The sequence below is a fragment of the Orbicella franksi genome, chromosome 14 (assembly GCF_964199315.1).
Source record: "Orbicella franksi chromosome 14, jaOrbFran1.1, whole genome shotgun sequence".
In the NCBI taxonomy this organism is placed as follows: domain Eukaryota; kingdom Metazoa; phylum Cnidaria; class Anthozoa; order Scleractinia; family Merulinidae; genus Orbicella; species Orbicella franksi.
In genome coordinates, this window is record NC_138158.1 from 10,317,329 (window position 1) to 10,334,630 (window position 17,302).

At 40.2% G+C, this 17,302-nt stretch overlaps 1 pseudogene across 1 annotated transcript in view; it reads right to left on the minus strand.

Moving 5' to 3' along the window:
- LOC145468063 (uncharacterized) overlaps positions 1 to 17,302 on the minus strand; it is a 146,041-nt pseudogene that overhangs the window by 103,967 nt on the left and 24,772 nt on the right. The window lies entirely within an intron of this gene.

Genomic DNA, 17,302 nt, shown 5'->3' on the forward strand with positions numbered 1-17,302 from the left:
ATTGCCAAAAAGCGAGGTCTAGTTCTTAGTGCTCCTCGGCTTCCATATCCTCAGCGTTTATTTCGGGTGGAGAGAATCTGCTGAGCATGTGACTGCAGGGCTATGTGAAGGGCAACGGCCGCCGTTTATGTCAAGATGCCGTCGGTGGTTCCCCTGAAATCGTGGCTCTATTTTCGTTATCACACCACCATACTGCTTTACGGATCCAATCCCATTTCGGGCTGAAACTACAAAATCGCCCGAAATTTGCCTCACACTCATGTTGGATTATTTTACTTAGTAAGAGCACCGCAAAAAAAATAACTCCGCTTTTAGGCTTGGCCAAATCTATCTATTACAGTCAAGTCCCATCATCACGGGTCGAACCCTTGTTTTAAGAGACCGAGAAACACAGAAGACTGCTTCTTCTTTTACATGTATTGTTCCTGGTCAATATTTATGGCGGCAAAGTGACTACTGCTGTATCCTGCAAGATTATATTTTCTTTCTGGCTTACTCCGAGATCTATTCTTACGTTTGTTTCCTAATGCAAATGATTGAAATCACTAGGACACTGACTCTGTTGTTTCTTTTGCTTCGTCTAAATGCCGACACCACAATAATACTGGAGGATTTTACACTGCTACTCTGGGCTGAGCTTCTTCAGGTGCCGTAAACTACGCAAAGATAGATGTAAAGCCCAAAATGTTTCTGTTAGTTTTTTTCTAAACTGTTCTTGTTATTTTGTTGACGACTGACTGGCTATGAAGATAAAATAACTCAGTAAAACTAATACAGACAAATTTGGTCAACCATTTTATCAGTGTAACTTGTAAGAAGACAAAAATGATTTCCGATCCAATCAATCAATCCCAATCAATATCAATCGATCAATTAATCGCTATCGATAACTATTGACAATCGATAACAATCGAACTCACAACTTTTTTTCGTCATCGATTTTCATCGATTGCTATCGGCCAACGATATCAATCTTCGATTGTTATCGATTGTCATCGATTGATATCGATATTTTTTTATTGATTGACTACGCCTGTGATCAAGTTACAAACGGATACGGAAACGGATAGAAACATACGCATACGGTTATGTAAATCAACCGGCTTTCTTGTAAACCAGGAAATGTTAGACTTCCACTATCAAAACAGCAAGGAACTAGAACACTACAGAATGGAATACGAAGATGCTGCTTATAGAGTTTATAATAATAAATAATAGTAACTTTATTAATGTGTCGAGATTGTTTAGCCGAGGGATAACCCTCTACTAATTATGGTTTATGGAACTATCTCCAGCGGTGTTGCCCCACATGTTTCGCGCAAGAATGGAAGAGATACGGAAATAGCCGAGGTCTATGCCCGGGCGGGGGAACTTCCAAATACAAAGGGCGGGGTTGCTCGTCAGAAATATTGAAAAGAATCCCTAAGAGATACCAAGATCCTGTTTTGTGGGCGTGGCTTGAATTTAGACTAAAATAAAAATTAAAACGCCCCAAATCACGCGTACGCTTACCATATTTGTAGAACATGGTATAATGGCTCATAACCCATGATAGCCAAGCCAATGAAAACTCTCGAATTGAATTATCCCATGATCCAATTTTTAATAATTTCACTTACAACTTTGAAACACACTTCTCAAATCATTAATAATTTATCAATAGTAAACAAAGGAAATCATGACCGTGACGATGTTTGGATATCTGATCTTACTTAGGATAGATTTTTAAAATTTATTTCTCCATGTTCTCCTTAGTTCGAGTTTCGATTGAGAAGATATATCTAACAAGAAAGGACGTGTTTTACCACATTAATACCAAACACCTCGAAGTTCGTCAAAAATACTCCGCTGTGCGTCGTATTTTCAACTCTTTTCTCGGTGTTTGGAAATGTGGTCAAACACGGTTTTTCGTGTTTGATATATTACTAGACAATTACAGCTGTAACTGGAAATAAATTGAAATACAGTTAACTAACCTGAAGAAAAAGAAGCACGTATTGTTGGAATCAAAACTGAGATCAAAATTAACCAAAACATGTACATTTAAAATAAGCCATACAGCACTTTTTCCGCGTCTTCATAACCTCACCTAAACACGAGGGAGCATCGGAGAATTCGAGACAATACTGGAGAGTTTAAGTAACTACGAGGCCGACGGCGAGGACAATTTCGATTAACAAACAAATTTACATTTTACCTGAAACTGAATATGGAACACAACGTAAAAATTCGAAATAGAGATTTTAGAAATTTTCCGTCGCGGTTTGCGTTCTCCAGACAACGAAGAATTTGGTCATCTCACGAAGTTGTGTTGCTGAGAATGTCAAATATTTAATTAAGTTATTAAAATTTACATTGACGAACTTTATTTCAAGCCAATGTGGTTAATTTTAAAATGACCATTTTTCAGCTATACTGCGATAGGGCAGCTTCGAAGTGCATGGCCAATAAGACAATATTTGTTCTTGTCCCATAATACGTTTTCTATGGTTTTAGACTGAACTGCGTCGATAACTTACTCGCCCTCATATCGTAGAGCTCCGTTTTTCTGGTAGCTCGGCCATTCTTTCCCGAAACATCTGGGGATCAACTCCTTTGGGGATTGTTCCATAAACTCTATAAGCAGCCTCTTCATATTCCCTCTTGTAACGCTTTTCTTCTTTGCTCTTTTGATGATAAAAGTCTAACATTTCCTGGGTTAGACGACAGCCAGCTGATGTACCATTTTTCACTTCTGGGTTGTGTTGAGGGTCGACTTTGAGATTTTTGCTATCTAACGCTAAGGCTTTCGAGCTAGACTTTCCTTGGCTGGTTATCCCTTGGTTATCCATTGCGTCAAACTGGACTACAGCCTTCAGGTAGCCAAGGATGACGATGTCTGATCGATCGTCAAACTATTTTATAGGTTCTCTGATTATATAACTCAAAAAGTTGCGTAACAAGTATGACGTCACGGCATCATCCAACGTCATTTTCCTCAACGGAAGCATATTTTCTTTGATTCACTCTCAAGAAAGACTTATTATGACATACTTACGACGTAGAGGTTACGCAACATCAATTAACATTCATAATTGCTCTTTCTCCAATTGCACTTTAGACAGGTTAATTAAAACTCGTTAATTTATTAGCGGCGTTCTTTTATTCATAAGTCCAACGCTATACAATATTGCCAAGGTAACTAATAGCAAATATAAACGCTTTGTAAAACCGACACCTCGCCCCTACAAACACAACCACGTTATCAAAATGACACCTCGCCCCAACAGACCGGAACGCTTTCTAAAACCGACACCTCACCTCTATGGACCGGAACACTGTAAAACTGACAGCTTGCCACCTCGCCCCTATGAGCCCAAACATTTGATTGAAATGACACCTCGCCACTACGGACCCGACCACTTTATAAAACCTACAGCTCGCCACTGCGGACCCGAACACTTTATAAAACCGACAGCTCGCCACTACGGACCCGAACACTTTATAAAACCGACAGCTCGCCACTACGGACCCGAACACTTTATAAAACCGACAGCTCGCTCCTACGGACCCGAACACTTTATAAAACCGACAGCTCGCTCTACGGACCCGAACACTTTATAAAACCGACCGCTCGCCACTGCGGATCCGAACACTTTATAAAACCGACAGCTCATCCCTACGGACCCGAACACTATATAAAACCGACAGCTCACCACTACGAACCCGAACAATTTATAAAACCGGCATCTCGGCACTACGAACCCGAACACTTTATAAAACCGACAGCTCGCCACTGCAGACCCGAACACTTTATAAAACCGACAGCTCGCCACTACAGACCCGAACACTTTATAAAACCGACAGCTCACCCCTACGGACCCGAACACTTTATAAAACCGACAGCTCGCCACTACGGACCCGAACAATTTATAAAACCGGCACCTCGGCACTACGAACCCGAACACTTCATTAAGCCGTCACCTCACCTCTACGGACACGAAGTATGGGTTATTGACCAAGTGTGAGGTCAAGATGGCTGGATATTGGCCAAATTCTTTTTTGCGTGTTTATGGACCAAGACGGAGTCGAGGTCCATAAACTCGCAAAAAAAAGAACGAGGCCAATATCCAGCCATCTTGACCGAACAAGCTTGGTCAATAGAGGATCTATTATATGGCTTTCGGGGAAATTTTTCTTGCGGGACACGGTGGTTAGTCCCGAGCGGGCAAGATAGCTCCATCTTGCCCGCTGGGTAGCCAATCACAGCGCAGGATTTGATTCATCTTGCCCGCTAACGGAGCTAGCCATATAACAATTGTAGATATATTCTTTATCCAGTATTCTACTGTTTTACTTGAACAATTTCTGTCATCACTTTTCCAATTTGCATAATACAAAAACGTAAATATCTGTAAAATGAAAGAAGATATTCCACAAAGGAAAACACCATTCTTCTTTGTTTTGAAAAGCCTTTCAAATAGGCATCACTTATCTTTTACTCCACAGGCACTTTAATTCAGTGGCAACCATTTTGTGTTTGCCTCGATAAAAGAGAGCGCTAAGAAGTATTTGGGACTGGGAACCAAAGAGTCTTATAGCACAACTCAATCTAAGTGTCAGGTGACCAGTGAATGCAACAATGTTGAACTTGTCACTGTCAAGATTAGAAGCTCACGTCGGAGGATAAGGTATGATTTACAGAAGAAGGAAGAAAAGTCAGAAGGGTTGGAAAAGGACTCTATCTAGCGAGCCAACAGTAAGGACCAACTAGTGAGACAATCTCACATGGTGCAAAGTGCAATTTACGGCTCTTATACAGTAGTCACACAGGTCCTCACCCCTGCCATTCTCTCCATTGGTAGACAACTAGGCCTTTTCCCCTTTGCAGAATATGAGCGGATAAAACCGTGATAAGACAATCTTAACCGTGTGTATGTTTCATGTTTGTATTTTCTTTCAAGACCCAAAAATAACTTATAATTACCGTTTGTCAAGACGGTTTTGAACTTTATTGTGGTGTTTTACTTTGAGTTTCGTTCGTTTTAAATTCAATAATAATGCGACAAATGACTTTTCACGCCAACTTTTAGAACTTGATACTTTTGTTTTTCTGGCGAAGGTATGCAACATAATACCCTTGTTTCCTCGAAAATTTAAGAAAGATGTGTATTTTGTTTTTTACTTGCTGCTGGAGATGAATGGAATAAAGTTAAATATCTGTTTATAAATCGAAGAGCAACGATTTTGTTTTCTTCAAGATGCAAATTTTCGTGTAATATATCAAACACGAAAGACCGTGTTTGACCACATTTCCAAACACCGAGAAGAGAGTTGAAAATACGAAGCGTAGCGGAGTATTTTTGACGAACTTCGAGGTGTTTGGAAATTTGGTCAAACACGGTCTTGAGTGTTTGATATATCTTCTCAATCAAAACTTGAATTAAGGAGAAAATGGAGAAAGAAAATCGTAAAAATCTATGCTAATTAAGATCAGATATCCAAGCACCCTCACGGTCATGGTTTCCTTTTTTTAAACGTAATGAATTATTAATGAGTTTGAGAATGTTGAATAGTCACGTCGAGTCACGGCATAGTGCGATCTTATTCACGTCAAACTAATACCCGATGGCATATGCTATCGATTAAAGGAGAAGCCGAATATGTTTGAAAATAGAGTAGTGGTAGTCAGGAGCTAACATGTAAGGGTTGTTGACTAAGTGTGAGGTCAAGATGGCTGGATATTGGCCAACTTCTTTTTTTGAAAAAAGAACGAGGCCAATATCCAGCCATCTTGACCGAACAAGCTTGGTCAATAAAGGATTTATTGTATGACTTTCGCGGAAATTTCTTGCGGGACACGGCGGGTAGTCCCGAGCGGGCAAGATAGCTCCATCTTGCCCGCTCGGATAGCCAGTCACAGCGCAGGATTTGATCCATCTAGCCTGCTCACGGAGCAAGCCATATAATAATGTAAGATAATGGTTTGACACTGACTATATTTTGATGTTTCGTCCAAGACGTTTCGGCTGGTGCTTAAGCCTTGTAACGTTCGAACGCGTGATTGTGGTCTCCTACAGGCTGTTTTAATAATTTACAATGGCGGGTTCACACAAGAGGGCTTGTTCCCGCCCTCAACTTGTAGCAGGGACTATTTGCAGGGATCTTTCTTCTCGAGTGTACCAACCTTTAAGCCCTGTCCACACTACCCCGGAAAAATTTGAAAACGGCGCTTGTGTTTTCGCGCTGAAAACGCATCAAACGTTTTCCGTCCACACTACGCCGGAGGAACTTGAAAACGCAACATTCATCCGCCATTTTGGATTTGTGTTTTAGAAAAACTCGCGCAAGGAAATCATGATTATCGTGACGTCATCGTTATAGAAAAGTTCCGTTTTCAAAATGCTTTCCGTCCAAACTAAAACGCAAACACGGCCTGAAGAGCGTTTTCGAGAAGTTCCGTTTTCGTGACGGATTAGTGTGGACGATAGGCCTAACCATAGAAATAAACCTGCGTTTTTAAATTTCGTCGGCGTAGTGTGGACGGGGCATTCTTTTCTCCTCGCCATAAGGACCATTTGTTTTCACATCAAGGAGAGTTTTTAAGAATTGTAAACGTCTAGGATAAATGGCAAATCGTCCAAAATTGTCTCTTAATTTAACAGTGAAGCAACTTGTCAGGAAAAAAAGGGTTCGTACCGATTTTTATCCAGCTAAAGAATATAGTAAAACAGGCTAGCAGACTCTATGTTTGAAAATAGTGCAGTGCAGCCATACAGTTTTATTTCAACAAATCAAGAAGAAAAAGATGCCAGTTGTAACAAGCCATGTCGAATGTTTTTCTGGGTGATCAAATGTGAAGAGTGAAATAAGGAAATAATTTCACGCGCATTTGGTCAAAATTCTAATAATTTCCGTAGACTTTAGGGGAGGGGAGAGATATTAGTAGACTTTTGATTTCACATGGATATAATTTGATTTCCCTCTGATATAATGGGTGACAAATTACGCTTACAATCGTGGGTTTTTCACTTGCCTACTGTATCCATAAATTTCTCACCAAACGTTGCCATGACAATTTTAACAATTTTGTATAGTAATTTCACAATAAGAAATTATAAATTAACGCTGAGATTTCGCGCCAAAATTAAGGAGTACTTTGCCACGACCTGTCACCCATGATATTAAATGAGTAGGCATAGACATAGAGATTTTTCTTGGACAATTTTGTCCAAGGGGGAAAGGTGCAATGAAGTTAACCCTATGTAAAGCACCAACCCGTGAGACAAGGCCAGACCACAACGCCGGGAACTCCCTACCCTACTCTTTGCGGTAAGTGTGTAGATCCAACGTCCCCTGCTAACCAACGTCCCCTGCTAACACTGAAGATGCTTGAGACGGGGTCTACGATTTATAGTTTTTAATTTATTCGAGAAGACCAGAACGTCTAACCATTTGCAGATAAAATTACAAAGGTAGTAAATTCTCCTCGTATTCCTAACCCGAATGTTGGTCCGGTCTGGAGCTCGAAACCTCGGTGTTCCGCACAGCAGACTGGCGCCTTACCAACTGAGCTAGCCAGGCAGCGGTTGCACTAGCTAAATAGTTACAAGCCGTACTATTAACGCTTTGGGTGAAAATCTAACCAGCGAGAATACCAGTACACTAATCTATTTTTAATTTCGTAATGCTCCTTTTTATTTACAAATTATTCGAGTTCTGTATAAAGCAAGGACTCTCTAATAAGATTCAGCATATTGAGCATAAATCACTTAAAATAAATCAGGGAATCTTCAGCAGGGTGTGCACTTTATTCCCATAGAATGTAGTTTTACATAATTATGTGTCCCTTGAATAAGGAAAAACACTTAATTGAACATTTAGAGCGTACCTTTTTCCATTTATGAAAATAAGAACCTATTGTCATTTCAGAACCTAAATAGCCTAATTGCCAGTAGACACCACATATAGAATAACCTTTTTAGACTAAAATTGAAAAATTTAAGAACTTAAAAGTTCTTAGGTTACCGCGCCTCCCGAGAGTACACGTATTTGCTATACCCACATGCTATACCTAAGGCCCTCTTTACACTACCCCGGGCTGCTTTATACCCCGGGTTGAATCACCGCGGCGGGTAACCCTTTCGCAGTCAAATGTTTTTAAGCGTTTACATGAAAACAGTAGTCAAGCCGGGTCAACCTCAAGGGTTGAGATTTCTTCAAATCTTACATGTAAACAGTGGGCCAAAAATTAACCCGGGTTGGTACTTTCAGTCAAATAACCATTTTGTTTCGTTTTTTGTTTATTTATTTTTTTTGGTTTGTACATCAGGACCTCCCACCATTCCACTATACTTTCTAGTTTTTTTTTTGTCATCTTTCTAGCCAATTTTTTCAGGTTTTGATCAGTAGAAAGGCTGGCCTGGGTCAGGCTCGAAGCAAACCACACGCTATTGCAGACTGACAACCCAGGCTGGTGTTAAGTGTTTATTTTTAGCACTCTCTGTGGTGATTCAACCCGGGGTAAAAAGCAACCCGGGTTCATGTAAAGAGGGCCTAAGTATAGTTCCATTCCTTTCAGTGAACACCACTAGTCAAAGCGTATCTTGACGTGCACGATATGTCAGTAACAGTCCGAAAAAAGGCTTAGTTTTTTCCCGCATATTTCCTGTTTTAAAGTTTGGTTGCGATTTGAGCAACATTCTATTCCTGGAAAATCTAGCAAGAAGTGTGGGTCTGAGTGCGATAACTAGACAGTAAGCTCCATTGAGGCTGTGATTTGTTGAATTTGGGTGGGGTAAATAGAAATTCCTCTGCTTTTTGAAAGCAACCCAACTGTTCTAATGAGGGGCGCTGATCATAGTCAGTTCCTCAAGAACTGTTGGCTCGCTTGAGTCTTTTTCCAACCCTTCTGACTTTTCTTCCTTCTTCTGCAAAACATACCTAATTCCCCGAAGTGAGCTTCTAATCTTGACAGTGACAAGTTCAACATTATTGCATTCACTGGTCACCTGACACTTAGCTTGCGCTGTGCTATAAGACTCTTTAGTTCCCAATCTCAAATACCTCTTAGCGCTCTCTTTGATCTGAGGAAAACACAAGATAGTTATCACTGGATTGACGACTGCGCTGCTGTTTGCTATAATTACGATCGACCGACCTATCAGATATGAGGTTGGGAACTCAGGACGGCCCGTACCAGCTATAATTAGGTAATAAAAACCAACAGGACTTGAACACAACCAGAAACCAGCGCTGATGTACAAAGATGAAAGCGCAATGCGTCTTGCCGCTTTCATCTCTAAAACCATCTGTAAATTTTCATTGTCCGGGCTTCTCTCGTTTGTCGTTCTCTCGATTTTTAGAATGCGGTATAGGGTTATCAATGAGAAAACAGCAATTGCAATGGCCGGTATTATAAATGTTACGCCCAAATAGGCTCGTGCGAAACTTCCTAGTAGTCCTTTTTCAGCAAGGCAAACCTTGACAAAATAGCGTTCATTGTCGTACAAGTACTCGATTTGTGAGCGATACAAGAAAAACGACGGAATGTTTATAAGAAACGCAGCCAGCCAAGCCCCACGAGTCAAGTGCACGATCTTGTTGCGACTGAGAGGACGAAAAGGAAATGTGACGGACCAGAAACGTTCAAAGTTTATGACAACCAGAAGATAGAAACTTGTGCTGATTGCGACGAATCTTACGTACTTTGATATGGCGCAATATTCGCGAGATCTTCTGAACTCCAGGCGATATATCTCCAAAGCATCAAAGGGAACAGCAACGAAACATGTCAGCAAATCTGAAAATACCAAGTGGCGGAGAAAGTAATAGGACCTGAGCTGAGGACGAACCATGTTGTGCTGGCCTTGTGCTGCAGCGTTCAGTCTGCGAGCTTGCTTCTCACGTTTCCATAAAATATAAAGTGTCAGAAAGTTCAGAACCAAGGCTAGCGGCTCAATGATAAAGTAAGGCACGGCAAGGCTTATTTTTTGAAACGTACTCAGAATGTCAATGAGTTCCTCTCTGGAAGTGTTGCCATGGTTTCCAGCTAGAGTTGTATTTGTTATCGTGGTAAGGTCTGTTTCATTCGACATCACAATGAGTGTTCTGTTGGGGGAAAACAACGTACAATAGATTAAGGAATAATAATTTAAGGTGGCTGGTACCAGTTTTCTCGCGCGGGGAGTAGATCACCATCGTGCGTCACGCGTGAGCAACACGCACGATAGAGGCGCGAGATTTAGAACCCGAAAAACCAAACAAATATGGCGGCGCGCGGCTTTTTTCGCGCAAGGTCACTTTTGTAGTGTTGGAGACGAAATTTGCACATAAAGGAGGCTTTACCTGCTCGAAAAACTTTAGTCAATTCTGTGTATTTAAGAAAAATTGCTTCGGGAATTCAATTTTTCCCAAATTTCAAAGACAACTCGATCGATCGTGACAGCTACCGTGAGCGTATAAAGGACTCGCAAAACATAGCAAATCTACCCAGACTTTGTGTAAAAGTCCTACAGAGTAAGCCCAGGAGGTTGTCTTTAACGACAACTACAACTGTAAATGACGTTTTAGCAGCAATCAAAACAAAATGCCTGTTCGGAGCCCGCTCACTCGCCCGGGCACACGAAGCAGTCAGCGGTAGTCAAAGCCGCTTATGAGCAACTGCTGATCTTGTGAAGTCTGGATTTTTGAATCCGTGTCTACGCGCGTGGGAATAACGGAACTCGCGAAGGCTTTTACATGAAAACAAGCCCGGTGACCCCCTTTTTTTAATGTTTTAATATGATATTATTATTGAGAGGAAACGTCAGAAAAAAAATTTAAAAAAATTCTACGGAAGGAAATTTGCACTTTGAGCAAATTGTCGTTTTTCCAAGTTTACAAGAAATCGGCTCCGTAAAATTATTTTAAAATTGTTGTGCATTTTCATTTTCAGATGCCAAAAGCTATTGATTTAAAAAAAAAAACCGGGGTCACCGGGTTAAGTTTTTAGTTATTAGTGACATAAGCGAAAAATCAGGTCTGGAAAATCATTTTGGAATGTTGCCATGGTAACTGTTGAGGACAAAATAACTGCTGTTTTAGGTCAAGTATAAATTATATAATTCAAACCTACAAAAATATTACAGTGGCCCTGGCCTGCTTTTATGTTCTATTCTTACAAAGTTATGAGCCGTCGAAAACCTGAAAACTGGTACGAGCCACCTTAAGCTATGCCTAAAGTAATTCTTCGCTTGGCATTTCCAAAGAAGCACAGAATACTCTGAAGAAGATTAAATTAGACATTCCGTCGAAAATTTGTGAAAACTTCAGAGTGCCACGCCGGGTATTTATTCTTTGTTCTTTAATAGTTTGGCAATATAAAATACTACAAGTATTGACAGGAGAACCCTTAACAGGAACTACTTCCCTCACTGAAGGGTTACCTGCATTCATGTTATGAAGCTGTAAACATCAAACAAACAACATCTTTTAAATTTTCTGAGAGAATCAGCTATAGCATCAAACGGAAACTAGAAGACTCTTTTCAAATTACTGATGGAAACTAATTCTCTGTTATAATGATTTGCAAAACTTTGGTTTGCATTTTCAAACCGAGAATAAGCATGATCCTAAAACATATTTTAGGGTAAACCCAAGCGTACTTATAAACGCAAGCAGAAGAAAAAGAACGAATAAGCGGCAAACTAGTCTGCAATGAAAAGGAGAATTCTGATTCTATCTGGAAGTGTCCGGGTTCAACCTCAATCCCAGGCTCTCTCTCCTTTGCCCCTTTTGTCGTTGAACGACAAGGAAGGCAAAGGACAGAGGGCCTGGGATCGAGGTTGGTCCGTGTTTGCGATTCAGACGGCTAATGTGAACCGCTTAAGAATGAGTTTCAGCGAATTGCTTCATTAAAACATTCTACAAAAGAAAAAAAGAGTGCATATCTGGTGGAACTAACTTTCGCGAGAGAGACGTGGAAAGTACAAGTTTATGCTAAATTTGGTGCACTGGATAATTTATCAGCCTAGTGTTATAAACTGAATACTTTATTGAATTAGCTTAATCATTCATATAGGAGATTATTATGTGGCTGTGTCTCAGAAGGACTGGGAACTACCGAATTCACGAATTTGATTGGCTGAAATCGATATTTACCGCGGTCTAGATTTTCCCATCTAGACCGGCATCTGTAGACCGGTTTTTTTTTTTGCGTTGAAAAAGTAGCAAACTAAAATACAAAAATGTTCACCATTTTCTTTTATTTTCGTCTCAATCATTTATGGAAGTGCCAAAAAGCCTGATGACAAAAAAAAAAAATAAAGAAGACGAGCAAATTTCGGCAGGTTTAAGTTAAGCTCATCGCCGTTCGCAAGCAAAATGTCAGCAACCCAGTTACATTAAACAAATTAAAGTTTCCTTCTTTGCCATATAATAAACATCTTATTAACCGAGCTAAGTCGGTCTGTATGGGAGAATCTTGACCTCGGTCGTGTGTACAGACCGAACGCAGTGAGGTCTGTACTCACGACCTCGGTCAAGATTCTCCCATACAGACCTCCAGCTCGGTTAATAAGAGCTAAATATACCCTCAACGCCGATCTACGTTAGTTCAATAGCCTCTGTCTTTCCTTTTACTTCTGCTCACCCGCGTCAATAAGATGAAAAACAAACCAAAGCAGGTGATAAATATGGCATAGGCAAATTTTCCCGCGCAAACCATTTACAAGTGCGGCTATGCTCAACTGTGATTGGCTAATTGTACTTTGTCCTCCTTAGCGACTATTGTTTGGGAGATTTGATTTGCGATTACTTTATAAACCATCCGAGCCCTCGCAATTTAGAAAAAAAAACAGCTTTAAAAACTTTTAGCGCAAACAACTATTTTTCTTCTGGGAACTGAATAAACGACTGCGAAACTATCTTAAGCGACTCGCATGCTTAATTAGTGTGTGTTCTCTACTTTTTTATGTCATCTAGCAAGAGAATATGAGGGTCTCCTCATTTTCTCTTGCATCTAGCCCAGCAGAAATTCATTTTGTTTTATTTTCTCCAAAATGACACCGAAAATGCTTCGCGCGTGGAATCAGAATAGAGAAAAGTCGTGGAAAATGGATGCACGTAAATTTAATGCGCCAAAGTTCATTTCCTGGCTTAGTGAGCTCGAGGCCTGGGTGAGGGAAAAATCCGTCATGAAATTTTTGCCATAGCAACTCCTACAGACATAACACAACAAACAACTTAACACATGCAGCAAAAGTTCGGAGCTCCATTTTCTCGAGAAAATTATTTCTTGTTAATGAATTGGCGCAGGTAAGCAAAACATATTCATCCTCGATCATTTGTGTGTTTCTTCAAAAAGTTGTAAATGAGTCAAAAAAGAAAATCCCTGTTGTCATTTTGTGTGCTTTTTACCACTTCTGCGGGGCTCCTGCAGGCCATGGGTGACTTTTCTCTCAACGTTGCAACTAGCGTACTGTTGTTGTTCGTCCGTCGTAATAATGACAAGGACCATATAGCGTAATAACGGTACGTTGAGGACGCTACAGTTACCTTTTAGACGATGGCATCAGAATGACAAAACACTACAGCGCCTAAAACGGCCTCCAAGATTCCCCCAGAAGGGATGAAAACAGAAAAGGATAGCAGGCCGTAACGTTTATGAAGCTCTTATTTAGTTCATGTTTTTTTAAGAAACTGAAACGACAATTTTCTATATCAAATTTCTGGCCACTAAGTCATATTCAGTACGCAGAGATCATTTACGCTTTGTTAAACTGGAATGGGTTAAGACGAGTCAATGGATTGAATTGGCTATACTCGAGCCCAAAAATATGCTAAAAATTCGATTTAAAATTTCAGTCTTGAAATATAACTGCCACGAATTTCGTTGACAGAATTTTTGTGCCTTTATGACTTTCTGCTTTCGTGACAAATCGGGCATTCATGAGTTTGCTAGCCGAAGAAATTATACACTTTTCATAAGCCTCTGTCAATGAGAAACAATTCAGATCAGTGTTTTTCCTTTTTGAGCTTTAAAATTTAAGAAAAGCTGAACCTGTACATTTCAAATGAAATATATCAGTTCCTCGGTCGCTGCGAAATGTTTGGCAGGGTTATTTTTCACACCGTTCGCGTACAACCTGGCTTACCATGCAGACCTGTCGCAAATACAATTCAGCTAATACAAAACAATAATTAAATATCTATTTCTCAACGGGCATTAGGTTCTTTTCGTAGCTGGTGCATGGGAAATTTCTACACAGTTAAATTCCAGGTTGTATGAGGTTGGTTTTTGTTCGTGAACTAAAAAAGCAAGAGTAATCATTAGCGAAATGTACTCAAAGATTAAAACTAACTGTTGATCGCTGAAATGCTGTATACAGTTCTTCTAATCTTGCTTTTTTCTCTCCAAGGTAACGCTATTAGATAGGTGGAGAATGGCGTTTACGGCAATTAGTGAGTAAAATAACATTTTATTTTACTTACCTTGGTTCGTCAAACACAGCTCAAAAAGAAATTTCGTTCTCCAATCTGCAAAACGTGTGTTAACGGCAAAGTACGGATACTGGAAAAATGAACGTCAAGGCAGTTCACATGAATTGGGCAAGATTAATTAACCCAAAAAATTTGGGTCGAGAAATAGGTAAGCAATTTAAAACTAAGATCCTGATTGGAGGAAAGGCTTCGAGAAAAAGAACCGAAATGACGCACGCTCTTTGACTTGTTGCCTAGCAACGCACAAACAGAAAGGCGGCGAAAAATAAGTGGTCCCAGACAACTCTTTTTGGGTAATATTTTCCGAGGCATGCAAACTTCCAAACGGAATCGTGTAAACCGAAGATCCTCCGAAGATGAACCGGAGAATGACGAGTGAAGTTCGGTCTTTATATTGTCTCTGTAATATCCATTTAAGGAAGTATCATTCAATCATTTGCCAGTTAGAGCAATGCATGTCTCATCCGCGATATATTTATCACGAAGTATTAGCCTCTTGCTAATCAAGCAAAAGAACCTTACTGGGGATGATGTTGAGTGCGGATGAAGAGCACTAGCGGAGCCCCAAGAAAATTTCGTAACCCGTCGAGCTAAAAAAAAATAGGTTGTCACGTGATTCCGTGCGAACGCACGCCACTTATGGAAATTTAGAAGCTTTCAGCGTCTTGTACGTTTTCGTTCTCTTTTGGCCTCAAAATGGTAGAGTCATAAAAACCTTGCGGGATGGTGAAGAATGCCTCGAGAATTTTCTCTCCTTCGATGACCGCAAAGACATGGAGGCGGAGTTGAAATTACCAAAATAATTCTGCTGACGGGACGGAATCAAGCATGTTACCATCCTTATTAAGCTTATAGTTTTCAACGTTTGATAAATAAATCAAATCAAACTGAAACTCGGCCAGCAGGCTGAGTGTTTGGTGTTTTCACGGGCTTGTTGCAAAATTCGTAAATTTTCTTCAGCTCGTTTACAACCAGACCTTTGTAGCCTGGCTATTTAAGGCAAATGAAGCAGATATCCTTTACCGGCAGGTATGATTATCTAGTTTGCTTGTAAGCTAAAATTGATGAACAGCATTTCCCAAGCGTTACGTTATGAATTTCAGGTCCTGGGTCTCCACATGACGAGCGTGGTAAAACTGTTTCAGATTGAGGATTTTTCCCGTGCTTATAATTTATCACATCATGATCTTGGCTATGATTTTCTCTTTGTCATCCCATAAATTAACCGTACCTGTAAACGGGATCTCAGAAGGGCGTCAAATTGAGGTGTAAAGTCGGTAAGCCGAGAGAGAGGGGGGAAAGGAGAAGCTCTCTTTATCTGCAGGCTTCTACTCGCAGACTGTGCCTCTCACCTAATCTTTCACTTGTTCATGGGCTACGCAATATTTGACGGGGAAATTGGGGGTGGGGGACAGAGAGAGAGGGAAGAGATAGGGAGGTTATGGGGAAGAGGCTGTGCTGACTTTCGTCACTTTTCAATATCTAATTAAAAACCGCCAGTCGTTCCGACTTTACCTAAAGTAGTTTATCTGTGCACAATTTGGTATCTAAGTCGTACTCGAAACGTGATTGCCCTAGCAACCGTATTATGACAGGCATGTTCCTTTTTTTTCGAATTTGGAGATTTTTATTTTTATCAGCACGATTCAAATATCACGTAGTTTATAATTAATTGAACATTGTTCGAATTTTGAGCTCTGTCTGATTTGGTTTTGATTACTTTTGAGTTGGTGGTGTCCAGACGTTTTGGACCATGTTGTAACCCAAGAAATCCACGGCGGAGACAAAATGGTAGATGTTTGGATATCACGAGGTAATTAACACGTGATAGGACGCTGTCATTATGATAACGTTACATAGTCAAAGGATAAACGCCATTGCGCTACAGGGACGGGGCGGTCGTAAGACAAAAGTAGGTCTGAATAGGATTAACAGACCAAAAAAATTCAGCCTAAAACAACAGACCTCAGTACGAGGCTCTGGGGAATAACTTCAGAGTTTGTGGGGTTAATTCCCAAGAGCCTCGTGCTGAGGTCTATTGTTTCACGCTGAATCTTAATATATCGAAATTGGGCTATTGGCGATTGGGACATGCTGCTGAGCATGTACGCTTTTCAGGCCCCTTGTCAGGTGAAGTTAGCGGTCATCAGCTTAAGGGTCTTTCAATATCACCGATTTTTTTTCCCATGATAATAACATGGTATCACCGCTGGGAGGGGGATGGAGTTATGAAATCTCTGAAGTTATACTTAAAAGTTACACAGCTTGATGCAGGTGATTCTTCCATAAATAGCAACCAAGTGTGTCAGAACTCATGCTATTAATCACCACAAATAGCAGGTGATTTGCAACAGGAAGTTTATAGAAAACAAACGCAACAAATTTACATTATAACGCTGAGAAAACGAACACTTTTTATATAGACCTGGGACGAAGAGTACTTGAATTGTCGTCAAAATAATGTCGAAGACTTGCTCAGGAAAGTCATTTTTCAGTAGTGTTCGAAGAGGGGAAAAAAATGTTAAAGGAACTAATAAAAAAAAATTACCCGAAATGTTTTCCTACGTTAAAAAAACGGAGTGGGCAGGAAAAAAATTCTCATTCCTTTTTATACCCCAACATCCGCAGAAACTGTGGTCAGTCACCTAAATGCCCAGGTTGTTTGGATTTTTCGAACGTGCACTCCTCAATTTTTTTTTATTTGTTTACCAAAATCTAATAAATATACAACATGTATAAAACTACTCTTTGTCATGGCTTCCATATTGCTGTTCAAGTTTGCAAAAGTGTACTAATTTTAGGACTAATACTTTGAAACGGAATGTTTCCTCTGAAAATTCTG